This window comes from Diabrotica virgifera, chromosome 3 (assembly GCF_917563875.1).
Source record: "Diabrotica virgifera virgifera chromosome 3, PGI_DIABVI_V3a".
Lineage (NCBI taxonomy): Eukaryota > Metazoa > Arthropoda > Insecta > Coleoptera > Chrysomelidae > Diabrotica > Diabrotica virgifera.
This window is the reverse complement of record NC_065445.1, coordinates 111,749,998-111,766,159: the sequence shown is the minus strand read 5'-3', so window position 1 is coordinate 111,766,159 and position 16,162 is coordinate 111,749,998. Positions and strand designations below refer to the sequence as shown.

General features: G+C 29.9%; 1 protein-coding gene across 2 annotated transcripts in view; it reads left to right on the top strand.

The window, feature by feature from the left end:
- The window catches only part of LOC114332128 (putative polypeptide N-acetylgalactosaminyltransferase 9), a 602,804-nt gene that overhangs the window by 110,266 nt on the left and 476,376 nt on the right, over positions 1 to 16,162 (top strand). The window contains exon 2 of one of the 2 annotated variants that reach the window (XM_050646836.1): positions 10,618 to 10,647. The exons of the other annotated variant lie outside the window; for it this stretch is intronic. The gene's annotated coding sequence lies outside the window, so the exon portion shown is untranslated. The remainder of the gene's footprint in view (positions 1 to 10,617; positions 10,648 to 16,162) is intronic. 2 annotated transcript variants of the gene reach the window in all.

The following is a 16,162-nucleotide window of genomic DNA, read 5'->3' as shown; positions in this document are numbered from 1 at the left end:
GGAGTAGCAGGGGTATTAAAACAACCACAGGAAAACAAAGAAGAAAAACCAGTGGCTTATTTTTCAAAAAAATTAAATGAAGTTCAAAAAAGAAAAAAGGCCATATACTTGGAGTGTTTGGCCATTAAAGAATGTGTTAGGTATTGGCAACATTACTTAATTGGTAAGAAATTTACTGTTTTTTCTGATCATAAACCATTAGAAAATATGAATATAAAATCTAGGACTGATGAGGAACTAGGAGATCTAACATATTATTTATCACAATATGATTTTGATGTTAAATATTGTCCTGGGAAACATAACTTAGAAGCTGATTGCCTTAGCAGAAATCCTGTCCTAGGCCCAGATAAAAATACTGAGGAACAGTTAAAAATTGTAAATTCAATAACTATCCAAGATATACTGGAAGATCAAGAAAAAAATAGAGACATACAGGAAAATAAGTATAAATTAATAAATAAACATAATGTTTATTACAAAAATATAAAAGGAAGAGAAAAAATCCTTTTGACTGAAGACTTTAGTAGAGAATTTTTAAAAAACGTTCATAGAAACTTGTGTCACATAGGAGTGAAACAAATGCATAATATGATTGGAACATATTATACAGCAAAAAACTTAACAAAAAACATTAGAGAAACCTGCCAAAAATGCTCAGTATGCATTAGAAATAAATCAAGGGGATTAGAAAAATTCGGATTAATGTCACATTTGGGACCAGCCACAAAGCCTTTCAGCATTGTCAGTATAGACACAGTAGGAGGTTTTGGAGGTTCCCGTTCTACAAAAAAATATTTACATATTCTAGTAGACCACTTCACACGATATGCATATATATTGACATCGAAAACTCAAACTGCAAATGATTTCATTAAACTTGTAAATAGTATTCCAGAAAATGATCAAATCGAAATGATTCTATCAGACCAATATCCAGGAATAAATTCAAATGATTTTAAAAAGTTTTTAAAGAAAAAGTTTACGAAACTAATATTCACTGCTGCTAACTCTCCTTTTTCTAATGGTCTCAATGAGAGACTAAATCAAACCCTGGTTAATAAAATTAGGTGTAGAATTAACGAGACAAAAGAAAAAAAAGCTTGGACAACAATAGCACAAGAATGTGTGGGCAAATACAATGATACCGAACATACTGTAACTGGTTTCTCACCATCATATTTAATGTATGGCAAAAAAGTAACAACACTGCCATCTGAACTGAAAGAAGTAGATTCAGAAAAAGATTGGATAAGAAACAAAAATCTTGCTTTAGAAAGAACGAAAAGATCTCACAAATATAATAAACAAATTTATGACAAGAACCGTAAACATGTGGACTTCAACATAGGTGATTTGGTGTTTGTCGAAAATGGAAACAGGTTAAACCGAAAAAAATTGGACGAATTAAAAATTGGACCATATGAAATAACAGAAAAACTATCAAATTCCATTTATAAAGTAAATATGAATCGGAAGAAGTCAGACTCTAATCTATTCCATATCTCGAAGCTGGTTCCATTCCCTATACAGGAAGAAGGTCAAGATGAAGATGGTAACGAAAATATTTGAATATTTTCACCTTTGGGAAGGATGATGTAATGAAACTACATATTATACTTTCATCATTTTAATATTGCTGTGCTCCAAGATGTCATCTCAAATTGGAATTTCAAATTGGAACGCAGTCAGCCAACGTTAGAAATTCGGAACACACTCCTGGCCTGCCGAACCGTCACTAGCTGAGAAGAGATTGGATTGACAGACGTCGTCATTTATGAAATGTCAAGCATTTATGAAACTTTTATTTTCACTTATTTGTAGAAATAATCATAGATTGGGAATATTGACATTAAATGTCGTTTCTTTATTCTAGGTAAATATTGTAAATGTTGTATTAAAACATGTTTTAATAAAATACTTTATTCTAGAGCAACACAGCTGTCCTTATTCCTATAAATATCATTACACATATACATAATATATAATATACGGTCGCAATGACGGTCGCGATGACGGTCGCGATGACGGTCGCGATGACGGTCGCGAATCCAATGCCTTTTCCCCAATTCAAAAATCGCACAAGGTCCCTAAAGAAGTTTTCACTTCAAAAATAGGTACAAAATTTATTACGCCAAAGTGATGACGGTCGCGATGACGGTCGCCAAATCAATTCCTTTTTCCCATCCAAAAATATAATTTACATTTATTTTAAATTTAAATACTTCTACAAAATTTATATACACATACATTATAATATATGTATACGTACAATATTTATTTCGCCGAAGCGATGACGGTCGCGATGACGGTCACCAAATCAATCCTTTTTCCCCATTTAAAAATAGGTTTTACATTTATTTTAAATTTAAATACTTCTACACAATTTATACACACATACTTACATTATAATAATATGTATACATACGTACAATATTTATGTCGCCGAAGCGATGACGGTCGCCAAATCAATCATTTTTCCCATCCACAAATAGGTTTTACATTTATTTTAAATTTAAATACTTCTACACAATTTATATATATACATACATATTTTTAATATAGACGTACAGTATTTATTTCGCCGAAGCGATGACGGTCGCGATGACGGTCGCAATGACGGTCGCGATGACGGTCGCGAATTTATTACTTTTGCCCCATCCAAAAAGTGCGCTGACGGTCGCAATGACGGTCGCGAATTCAATGCTTTTACTCCATCCAAAAAGTGCACAACGTCCCTAAAGAAGATTTCACTTCAAAAATTGTCTCGTTCTCAATTGCTTCAATATCCGACATTGTTTTGTTTTTAAATGATTATAACGTGTAATAAATCATGTATTTGCCTATAAAACGTTCTTTGTAGATTTTAGAGAAAATTGTTTCAAATAAAAAATATTTTAGATCTTAATAGTTTCTAATTTGAAATACATAAACAATTGGAGATACATAATTGCAAAAAACCCTTATTTTTGCAGTAATTTATGTTAATAACTATAACTATTATTTATTATAATAACAATTTTTAACTCGTTTAAACAATTATACAGCTTTCAAATAAGAAGATTTGTATTTTGAACGTTAATAGGTACACGTGTGGTAAGTCTTTTAAAAAGTCTACAACAGGAAAAAATATGCAGTTTTATTTTATTATAAATAAATTAATTCCTTATAACAAAACTGAAGCATCCTTGATATTTAGTATTGCGTTAGTTAGACAGCTCTACTCGAGTTACTTTGGATTAAAAAAAAAATGAAGAAAATTGCTCTATAATACCTAGAAAGCCGAGAAAATACATTTTTTAAGGTATACCGATTTTGAACTTTGACTGATTTTTATGATGAATGGTGATTATTGATCATTATGATGAATGTAGTTTATTTTTGAATACTCGTACCTAAAGTAACATTTTTTTGCAATGTAATAGCAAAAGAAGCAATAAATGATATCTACCGAAATTTGACGATTTCTACCGAAAAAATAGGAGCAGTCTCCTGAAATTTTGTCCAAGACCTCTGGCAACACGGCGTCAGTGTAAAAGTGAACTAGTCAATGAGACGTAATAAAAGTTGTATTAAAAAAATTATAAGTCTTGTCTTTGTAAATCCTAATTTTATTCTTTGCTTATATTATGTTGATTCTGCACACAAACCAGAAATGAATCTACATTGAATTTTAACTCACTAACTAAAGTGTTCACATTTTCTCCCATTTAGCAATACAAAACGTGATATATAGATTAATAAAATGATTAACCTGGTTAATTCTTTCGTCCTCCGTTCAAGCTTTTATAATGGTAAGATATAATAATAATATAACCTAGTCAAGTCTGTAAATTGAACGGATTCTCCACTGAATTGTAGCGAAGAATTGAAAATTTAATAAGTGTAGAGCAATGAACCATAAAAATGAAGCATAGTAGCGTATTAATTAATTTAATAATATAAAGTAGTTATATTATCTCACTGACTACCTACAGTTAATTAAACTTTAATTATAGGGAATACATCAATACATTTTTAAATGTACCCGACATTCAAACAATGGGATAACGAGGGAGCAGAATGTCTAATGATTTGATTAAAAATTCTTGGATTAGTAGATTATCCAAGATATCAGTGCCGGTTTATCCACTGGGCGCTTGGGGCGGGCGCCCAGGGGCCCGGGCCCAGGAGGTTCCCGAATGGCCCCTTTCCTTTTAATTATTAAATAATAAAGTCGCTAAATAATCTACATATTTTCCGAAAATAATCTCATACTCAGATACGCCAATACACTGCATATAAGAACTGTGAACTTTTAAACCAAAGAGAAAATTAACCTTAGAAAATTGTAAAAAAATGTATCAAGATGGAGACAAAACTTATTATAGAAGATTAAATGAAAGCAACTTTTATAGAGTTAAACCCAATGGAGGCAAAGAAAAGAGAGATTGGCTAATATACGTCGCAAGTGTTAAAGCTGTTAATTGTTGCCCATTCAAATTATTTACAATTGAAAAAATATTTTAACTGATTGATTTTGGATGTACCGACTGGAAACATTTCACATCACATTCAAATCTCACGAAGAAAATAAATTTCAACTGATATGTATGGTTACATTAATAACAAGATCATCATTCATTGGAGTTATAGACGCTGGCTTGAAAGAGAAAGTGGAACGCGAAGCTGACTATTGGGTAAAGGGCATAAGAAGAGTTGTGGCAACCATTAAATTACTTGCTTCTCAAGGACTAGCTTTCCGTAGATTCAATGATGATTTAACGAGTCGTCATAGAAGCAATTACTTAAGTTGTCTTGTATACTTGGCTAAATTTGACAACTTCTTAGCTGAGCATTTACAGCGGTATGCGAATACAGGAAAAGGTTCAGTTAGCTATCTGTCTCACCAAATTTTAAATGAATTCCTGGAAGTGATAAAAACAAAACTTGTAAAAACTTTTATACAGGAAATTATAGAAGCCAAATACTTCTCTATAATTGTAGACTGTACTCTAGACATCAGCCATGAAGACCCGCTTACATTGATCCTCGGGTGTGTAAAGGACAACACGGTAGTCGAGAGATTCTTTGGTTTTATCCAGTTGGAGAGACACACCGCAGAGTATTTAGCAGATGTATTTATAAAAAAAAATTAGAAAAGTTAGGCTTAGATATTGAAAATTGTCGAGGACAGACCTATAATAATGCCGCAAGTATGTCGGATCGTTACACAGGGCTTCAAGAAAGAATACGAGCATTATCATCAACCGCTTTTTATGTCCCATGTGCGAATCATTATTTATCTAGCAGTGAATTTTGCATGTGAATCCAGCTTGGAAGCAACTGGGTATTTCAGCACTGTTGAAAGTATCTACACGATTTTTTTCGGCTTCTCCGCAAAGGTGGAATTTACTAAAAGAAAGCAGCAAATATTGTGTAAAAAGATTAATTGAAACTAGATGGTCCGTCCGATTTGAAGCTGTAACTGCATTACTTAAAAACTATATGAAATACTATGTTAAATACTTTATGCGAGAAATATAAAAACGATGTTGATGAAAACAAATAGAACTTGCGTAATGAAATTACCCATTTTGTAACGTTATGCCAAAATTTGAATAAACATACAATTATTTATGAAAAATTTGATGTCATCCAGGATATAAAGGCAACTTTTCCCAATATTTTAACTTTACTGCAAATTTATTTGACGATACCAATTTCTAATGCGTCAAGCGAGAGGTCTTTTTGGCCTTAAAAAGAATAAAAACATATTTAAGGTCAAATTTGGGTCAATAAAACCTAGACGCATTATCACTATTGTATATAGAGAATGAAGAACTGGAGAAACTGAATTGTGATAATATTATATTATGACAGTTTGCGAATGCCAAGTCAAGAAAAAGTGATCTAATTTTTGTCTTTATGTATTTTTTAGAATATGTTTTTTTGTTTGTCATGTGTTGTTTTGTGGAACGTTCTGTTTTGAATTTATGTTTTTTGTTTCTGTTTTTTAAATGTATTATTTGGATTATTTTTTAGGTTTGCTATTCTTCTTGCTTGTTTAAAAAAGTTTATTTTATGGATTTTAAAATAAACCTTTACAGTTAGTGCATGTGAAGAGTACAGGGAAAAACAAGGAATGTCACTTTTTCATGAATTTTGGCTTTTCTCGCGATGTTGTAGCAAAAACTGAGTACTATCGACTAGCCTATCGATTCAGGACAATAACCAAGAAGATCAGTGTATATAAATTTTCTAAGAATTTCTATCAAGACGAAGAACCAGGATTGTCCGCACGCCACTGAACAAAAATAAGGAATGTTTGCAGTTTTTTTGATGCATTATTATATTAATAATTAATAATATAGATTAATATTATATTAGGATTATAGAATAAGAATTTGCTAGAATTCTGCTAAGAATCTTTTAAGTAGTTTTTAGATATTCTCAGAATTAAACCTTTATTGGTGTTTATCTCAATATGTATAAAATGTGACATTCCTTGTTTTTCCCCTGTACTCTTCATGTGTTTTCTTGTTATACAACTGACAACGAATAGCAATGAAGGGGGCCCCTAAATCTCCAGCGCCCAGGGCCTGAAATTAAGTTAAACCGGCACTGCAAGATATACAATCTTGGATATCTTCTTTTATTAAAAAATCTATATTTTTAATTCCAAATTTATTACACTGTGTGTCCAAACTGAGTTGACATTATTTTTTAATCCAAAAGCCATAGTTATCAAGAAGTATGGATTTGCATAGTTCATGTCTTATGTCGCAACTATCAATGTAGGTTAAGAAGAGATATTATCACTATTTGAATTATTGAAATTAAATAATTAAAAATGGATTCGAAAATGTAAGCTCAAAATGAATTTTAACATTTAATTTAAATCAAATAAGATAGGTATAGAAGATAAACTTTCAAATGTAAAAAAGGGCTAATAAAAGAGGCTTTGATAGAATTAAAATAAAAAGCTTATGTAGATATAGTGCTAGCATGGCTGCAACATAGTGGTGACGATCAACTAATCAGCAATGCGTATTTACTGTAGCCTTCCGCCTTTGATACCTTTTTCCTTTTTTTTTCATTCTTTTCCATTTTTTCATAAATATCCAATCCACTTAAAAGGCCATTTTACTGATTGATCCACCATTGTTTCTTATACTTTCACTCGAGTCTATCAACACTTCCCATTTCCGTTCCTGCTCTATTTCTTACGTATAATCCTTACTACCGCTAAGAGCCTTTTTTTAGGTCTGCATTAAGAGTTTACACCTCTGGCACTGAGCTTAAAATAGATTTCACCAAGGCTAAACCCACTCTTCTTATTTTCATTTGAGATATTTTCATTCCACCATACTTAATTAAAACTTTCATTTTTCTATCTGTCATCAATTTTTTTTGAGTTTCTGTAATTCCAATTTTTTACATATTTATCATATTGCCTTTTCATTATGAATTCTAAATCATATGAGTCCTGGGCTAACCTGACCATCTGCAAAACTGGGTGAAAAATTCGTATTATTGTTGTTAATAGAAATTCCCATTCCACAATGTGTTTTCCATTTTTTTTATTATTGCTTATTAAATGCATTAATTTTTTTCGAATCCTAAAACGTATTTTTGAAAAATTTAAAGAATGAAAGATTACGTTATTACCGAGGGCCGAAAGTCATAAAAAACTTCTATAATGTTGTTTTTAATAAGTTACAGGGATGACAAAAAGAGAAAATTTAGTGTGATTTTTAACTTCACATATTTCATTCAAAAGAAACTTTTTGTTTATTCTAAGGGAGTTTCGGCTCTCGGTAATAATGTAGTATTTCATTCTACGTTTAAATTTTTCAAAAATATTTATGAGTTTTCTCAGGATTGCATTGTAAATGCAATGTAAATGCATTTTAATTGCATTGCAAATGCATGTAAATAGCATTGGACCAAGATTTTGCGCCTACCCCCTAACGCCATAATATATTTCGGAATATATTATCGTCACAGAATAAATAACCATACAGAAGCGAAACTCCTGCCGAAAACGGTAACATAATTTTCATGCTCATGTGTCAACGTAACTGGTGCAACCTCACTTTTGCGACTGACCTGACAGTTGTTTATAGTTAAATACTATATTTATATATGTCTTATTTTATATTTTATTTATATTTTATATTTCATATTTAATTAATAACAACTTGTCAAAAAATTACCTAATTTGGAATGGTTTATTCCTTAGAACATCAAGTTCTATTCTGTAACTGGCGCACAAGGTCAAATATTTCGGTCCCAACAAAATCAATGGAAACGACAGTCAGATTCCCTTCTGTGTGGTTATATATTCTGTGTTATCGTAGAGTTTTCCACACATTTTAGGTCCACAAATTCTGAATGTAATTAGTTTCCTACACCTACAAATTTGTATGCGATCTGTTGTAATAAAGATGTGTTATACATATATCTGTATAAAAGTTATCTGGGAGTCAAATCAGTTATAAAATTTTTTTCTGCCGAAGATGCTTACCTATGTGTCAGCGAAACACCGAGTTGACTGTATCATGTGGAAATTTAAAATAGTGTTATTTTCATATTAATTGTACTATTATTGACGATAAAAATCATGAGATCAAACTTTTATTTAGCACCGGATATTATATTTTTTGTGTTTTTTATTAATATAGTCCGTTCTTTAACGGTAAAATATTGCAAAACCTCTAAATTTTAAAGAACCGCTTGGATTGACATAAAATTTGGCATACACATAGCTAACAAATCAAAGAAAAAAGCGATATTGTGCCGATATGTGCTTTTGCCTTGGGGATGGTTTTCACCCACTTTTGGGGGTGAAAAAATATTCGTCCAAAGAAAGTCAGGAAATGGATAAACTGGCTAATTTTAAGTAACTTTTGTTCTATAGAGCTTTTTCACTAAGTCAATACTTTTCGAGTTATGTATTTGGCAGTGAATATGTTCATTTTTTCAACAAAGTAACCACGCTTTTAGACGGTTTTTCGCAAATAACTCAAATAGTAAGTATTTTGTCGAAAAAACATTCTTAGCAAAATATATCCTGTAAAAAGTTAAAAAAAATGGTGTATATATCACGTCTCTACACCTAGTAGAAGCAGAGTTATAGCTAATGAAAAATAGGTTCATATTCGTGAAATTCCAAATGGAATACTTTAACGTGAAATAACCAAAAATGAAGCACGTTTCGGGGAAAACTCATTACAACTTATTTAAAGTGTTTAAAAAAAGCTTCATTTTTGTTTTATAAAAAAATGCTAGCATCAAAATTAAACAAGTTACGCTCAAAATAAAGTTAGTCCCTTTTGGTTTTGGTAAAAAAATCGAGAAAATCACCCCCTAATTAGTATCTTAAATGAACTTAATCGTTACGACTTCACAAGTTTCTTGATTCGTGTATATGTTGTTTATATGATGTGTAAGTTTCATCGGTTCAGAGTCCTGATTATTGAAAGGGCTGTAGTTAAAAGGGGTTGAACGAGTCACTGATCACGAATGTATGCAAATTTAGAAACACCAAATCTCTATCAATTTTTGTCTAATAGAAAAACAAAAAATACATGCTATTCAGAAAAGCAAATCTGACTTTTTTGTCTTTCGAGATTTTTGGTATATCTAACAATTTTTAAGGTATTTTGAAAAAAAGCATATTTTTCAAAAATAAGCACTGTAAATCGATGAAACTTACAGATCATATAAACACAATATAAGTAAAATAAGTTGTGGAGCGGTAACGATTAATTTCATTTAAGTTGCTAATTAGGGGGTGGTCTTCCCGGTTTTTTTTTTGCAAAAACAAATGGGACCAACTTTATTTTGAGCGTAACTTGCTTAAATTTAATGCTAGAAACTTTTTGTAAAAACAAAAATAAAGCTTTTTTAAACACTTTAAAAAAGTTATAATGGGTTTTTCCCAAAAAGTGCTTAATTTTTTGGATATTTCACGTCGAAGCATTCTATTTGAAATTTGGTGAATATTAATCTATTTTTCATTGGCTATAACTCTGGTTCTACGAGATCCAGAGACCTAACGTGTACACCACTTTTTTTACTTTTTTATAGGCTATATTTTCGCTAAGAACATTTTTTCGACAAAATACTTACTTTTTGAGTTATTTGCAAAAAACCGTCTGAAATTGTGGTTATTTTGTTGAAAAATGAACATATTCACTCGCAAATAACTCGAAAAGTGTTGACTTGGCGAAAAAGCTCTATAGAACAAAAGTTACTTAAAATTAGTCAGTTTACCCATTTCCTGACTTATTTTGGACATATATTTTTTTACCCCCAAGAGGGGGTGAAAGTCACCCCCAGGGCAAAAGCACACATCGGCACAATATCACTTTTTTTATTTGACATGTAAGCTACACGTATGCCAAATTTCATGTCAATCCAAGCGGTTCTTTAAAATTTAAAGCAAAAACCGTGAAAGAATGGACTAATAGTATTTTTTGTGATGGCAAAAAATTATAAGGTGCTACACGGAGAGATAAGTTCCGCTAATATTTTCTTTGTCCTATTAATTTGTCTAACTTTATGGTTTATTTAATTTAACTAATTTTAAAATTCACGTTGCAATTACCTAATGTCTTTGTTTTGTTTCAGGTAATAAATTAAAAAAATAGTTTTTAATTGGTAAGTAATATAATCATTAAATCTTATATTTTGGAACAATTTTTAGTGCAATTAGAATGAAAATATGCATTGTTTCGGAAAAATTCAAACAAGCTTATATTTTTCTAAAACTTTTTTTGTTAGTTTATATACATGTTAAAGTAAAATGTTCTACTCGCGGATTTGGCCGCTAATTGTTTATTAATTGTTTAAACAATAACAATTGTTTTGTATTAATAATTTTAAAAATATCGTTAAATTCATAATTTAACTTTGATCAAATATGTTTCTATTTTGTTTTTGATTATACTGAATCCGAATATGGCATTGCAATTTGAAAATTCTTATACAGAAGCTCTTATACAGTATGTCTGCGTAACTAGGAACCACATGGAAAACTATTTATTATCAAATTTACGAAAAAAAGTTATTCTTCATAAAATGCTCTGGATAGTCAAAAATCTAAAACTCAACCACCAGATATCAAATTTTATCAATTTTGTACGAGTTATGTCAAAAATATGAATTTCGTTAAAGAGTAAAGTACCTTTCTATTTCAGAATATCAAAAAATGCTATTAGGAAAAGTTGTTCGAAATTAAAAACTATGTTTAAATATACAATTACATTATCCTGATCTAAAAAAATTTTTTCAATTTTTTTTTTCAAATTACGGATACTCATCATCATTTTATTACAATTATGATAACTATTTTATTATCACTTTTACGAAAAAAACTTATTCTTCATGAAATGATCTCCCTGGTCTAATATCTAAGATACAACCATCAGGTATTAAACTTTTTTAATTTTATACGAGGTATGTAAAAAATATGAATTTTTCTTAAGAGTTAAGGGCCTTTATTATTCACAATATTTTAATTAGAAGGATGTAATTAAACACTAAAACAAATTTTTTAATTCCAAACAACTTTTCTTAATAACAATTTTCGATATTGTGAAATTTAACGATATTTTACTCTTGAGTGAAATTCATATTTTTGACATTATATATACCTCCTATAAAATTCATTAAATTTGATATTTGATGATTGCATCTTTGATTATATACGATGCAGACTTTAAGAATAAGAATAAGAATAACTTTTTTTCGTAAAACTGATAATAAAAAGTTATCAATAGGTTCCAAGTTACGCAGACATACTGTATAAGAGCTAAAAAATTTTTTTTGCTGAACATTTATTATTGTTGAAGTTTATTATTAAATGTATTTTAGGTAAGTTTTCCAGAAAAAAGTTTTGATCACTTTATATAAACATTTTTTTAGCTGGTAATTTTCGGTTTTTGTATTACATTTTTGTTATCTTTCTTAATTTTCTCAACAAGAAATAGTCGATTTCATTTCTAAAATAAAATAATTCATTGCATTTTAAAGATTACATCCTAAGTTTTAAAAAAGCACTTATAGATCTGTAATAGATCTGTTCAAACTTGAGTAATACCGTCTTAAATTGGTGGTAATTCTATAAAACTACGAAGATTTCAAAAATTACATTTTTTAAAACGTCATATCATTTGAATTAAATTTTTGAGATTTTTTTTAAATAAAACATAATTTATTAGGATGCTTGAAAGTTAAGTTGTGCAAAATTGAGGGTTTTTTAAGAAAAATTGTATTAGTTACACATTTTTAAAGCATTTTTAAACAAAATTCATGTAAGGCTCACTTTCCGCCCCCACCGTACTTATGCCCATACATTTTATTTCTTTTTATTATAACCATAAGATAGCTTAATGATTCTTCTTTTAGGTTCAATTTGTAGAATTTTATTTGATCTATTAGTTAAAGAATTACATTAAAATAACTCAACCGTACACTTCGCCGTACGCTAGTTTACAGTGCGCCAATGTTTGTCAGAAGGGTGACTTTAGCGTTATAAATAAAAAATTATAGAAGGTACAGATTTAATTTAAGAAAATTCTTTATGTAAGGTTTTTTTGTAAAATTTTCTGATTTTTTTAATGGTCAAGTCAGTTTTTTTCTAAAATTTATATTTTCGGAGTTATTTAAAAAAACATCAAACTTCGTAGTTCATTTGTTTAATAAAAAATGAAGCACCCACTTCTCGAGTAGAACTTTTTGATATGTTTATTTTTTGTATTAAATTAACGAGATTTTCTGCTGCATAGAGACTTTAGCGTTCGTACCATCATACCATTCATACCTCATACCAAATGATGGTACATAGATATCTTTTTATCTAATATGGCGAGCATGTAATTTGTCAGTGTTGTTTTCAGCGTCCCTCAGGGTATTACGTATGTGTAGTACATATCGATAATAAATGTAACAACAAACTGTGATGTTTCACTTTTCGGGTTATAGGTGAATTTCAATGGACTCTCAGCTTATTTGGTGTATGTAGATGTAAACAATCAATAAATTAGATAGATGCGCCCAAAGCTATTCTAATTATTGGCACATAAACCACAATTTAACTTAAAAATAGTTAATTATGAAACAGTTCGTGAAATATGCTTTTTGCGAACGCACGCGATGTTCAGAGCACGAGGGACAGCGGAGCGAGTGCTATACATCGCGTAAGTTCGCAAAAAGTACTTCACGCACAGTTTCATACAATATTTTATCTACGATAAACAAATAAAAAACTGTAACTCTTCGTCAATGAAATTCATTTCTATTCTACAATTTTTAGAACTTTGAGATTTAAAAATTCTAACTTCTTTCAAACCACAAAACTATGAAAACTTTTGTTGTAATTTATTGCTCACATGTCATCACCATGACAACGCCAAACTTGAGGATATTTGATTATATGAAAGTGCGCCAAAAAACAGTGCGAAAAAGTAAATCCCATTTAAAATACATTGTTTCTTCACGCACACTATAAATCCTTCACTCACTGCTATCTATAATGACAGTTTTCACAAACTAAAAACTTATACATAATATGACATAATATGAGATAGAGTAGATAAAATAATTTTATTAACGTTTCGACTTTCAATTCGAACGTCGTTGTCAAAATACAAAATAATTAATGATTTAATTAATTACATTAATATTTTGTTTTTTGAAAACGGCGTCCGAATTGGAAGTCGAAACATTAATAAAATTATTTTTTCGAGTTAAATTGTAGCTTATTTCCCAATTAGAATTTAGTTAATTACAAAAATGCCATAAAGAAATATCTTCAGAACCATCTATTTAATTTTGTGTTTTATCGACGGCTAGATTAACAGGTTTTTTATTACACAACTTTTTTCAGTTATCAGAAACTTTTTGCTATTATACCGTTTTCAAAACCAGGAGGAGTAAACTTAAAGACAGATTCACATCCAATAATGTCACTACAAAAATCACCAAAATCACCTTTTTTGGTTGATCATGTCGGTCTTCGACGGTAATCCATAATAGTATATGATGCAACGAGCATTTAATGATGGTCATTATGAAACGAGTATGAGGAATTTGAAACGAGCCGCCTAGCGGCGGGTTTCGTATAGAGTACGAGCTTCATAATGATAATTAAATGCAAGTTGTATACACGATTTTTTCTATGATCATTCACAACAAAAATATATTCATATTTATTAATTTTGTAACGCAAACGAATTAAGTAGTTTGTCAGTTTGACAGTTTGTTTACATATTGAGAACTGCCTAAGCGTATGTATTTGACTCGGCATTGGTCACTGCGCGTGTGCCACCTTCATCGCGAATGACATACGCGATTATATTGGTTAAAAATCTATATCATAATGAAGTTCATTATGATACACGTAGTCAAATCATAATTAATATATTACAGTATGAGAATAGAAAAATATTATATTATACTAATTAGTCGCTAAAGAGGTCTAAAAACAACTGTTTTTTATATAAAAGCAGACTAAAAATCTAAAAATTAAAGGAATAACGTAGAAAACATAAAAAATCGCGGATATAACTTATTAACCTATGAAATGTCATTCGTTTCAAAATGTCAATATGTAGTGTCAAAATTTCATAATAGTGGATTAAACTTGCCTGAGGTTGGACGAATTACAAACAAGCCTTAAGGCGCAGTAAATTATTAAATTATTCCTCCTAGTTTAAGAGGATCGGTACGTTTTTTCGGCTGCAATGCTATTCTAATGGGGATTAATTTTTTTCGGATCCTGAGAAAACTAATAAGTATTTTTAAAAAATTTAAATGCCGAATGAAATATTACATTATGAGCGAGGGCCGAAAGTCCCTGAGAACTTCTATAATGTTTATTTTAATAAGTTACAGGGGTGAAAAACTAAGAGAAAATTTAGTGTTATTTTTAATTTCAAATATCTCATTCAAAATAAACTTTTTATTTATTCTAAGTGACTTTCGGCCCTCGGTAATAATTTAGTCTTTCATTCTGCGTTTAGATTTTTCAAAAAGATTTATTGGTTTTTTCAGGATTCGAAAAAAATGAACACAATGTCCGTTGTAATATTCTCCAAATCTATCTTTGTCATACAACGCACTTAGTCGAATAGAATATTGTCAGTCAGACACTGACAATCAGTGTCAATTTTAAATAATTATTTGACATGAATCGAGAATATTTTTAGTTGTTGATAAAATAATATTGATATTCTCCTTTTCATGACCATTTTTTAGTGCATCACAAGTTATAGAAAAAAAGGTAAGTCCGTGATAATACACATTTATGACATTTATTCTAACACGACATTTTAGTTAAATCTGACAGTTGTCACATTTTATTTTCAATTTGGAATAAAAACAAATCAATTGTGTCTATTGCATTTATAAAATGGTATTTCCTTTGATTTGTATAGTCTTATAAATTGTACAGATTATATTGATAATATTATTATTTTATTTAATAAATAATTCTTTTTTGATTATGGCGCTATCCATCGACAACTAGAATAACTAGAAGAAATGTTATAAATGTCTGTAATCACCGACGTGCCTCTTTTTCTGTCACATACAATGTAATGCGTTAGAGAGAAATCGAAAAACTGTTACGCACTGAAAAATGGTCATGAAAAGGCCTATTCGCGGTGTGCAAGTACTTGGAAGGGAGACGAGAAACGACCGTGCGCAAGTCGTGGAGAAATATTGCAACTATCTTAAATAATTCATATTGTCAATTGAAATTGTCAAATTGACGTATATTTCATACCTTCTGTCATTGAAGCAGAAAAATTATATATTGCTCCACAATATTGATATAATATGCAATTATTATATAAAGGTACATTTAATTAATTGTATTTTGCTTGCAGAACTGCATTTTAATAACTAATTTTATTTACTACATACAATTGTTTATGTTTTCATAACATAACCTGAATCTTATTTTTTCTTATTATTTTTTTGGATATGGCCTTGACAATTATCCAGTAACCAGACTAATATAATTGGCCAATATAATTAAAAACGCGAATAAAAGTACAGAGCGTAGAAATAGGGGTCGCTTTGCCGAACTTGCACGGTCCCAATATAAGTGTATTTGATAAATAATTGATTTAAGAGGTGAACTTTATAAAAAGTTATTTATTGTGTATTA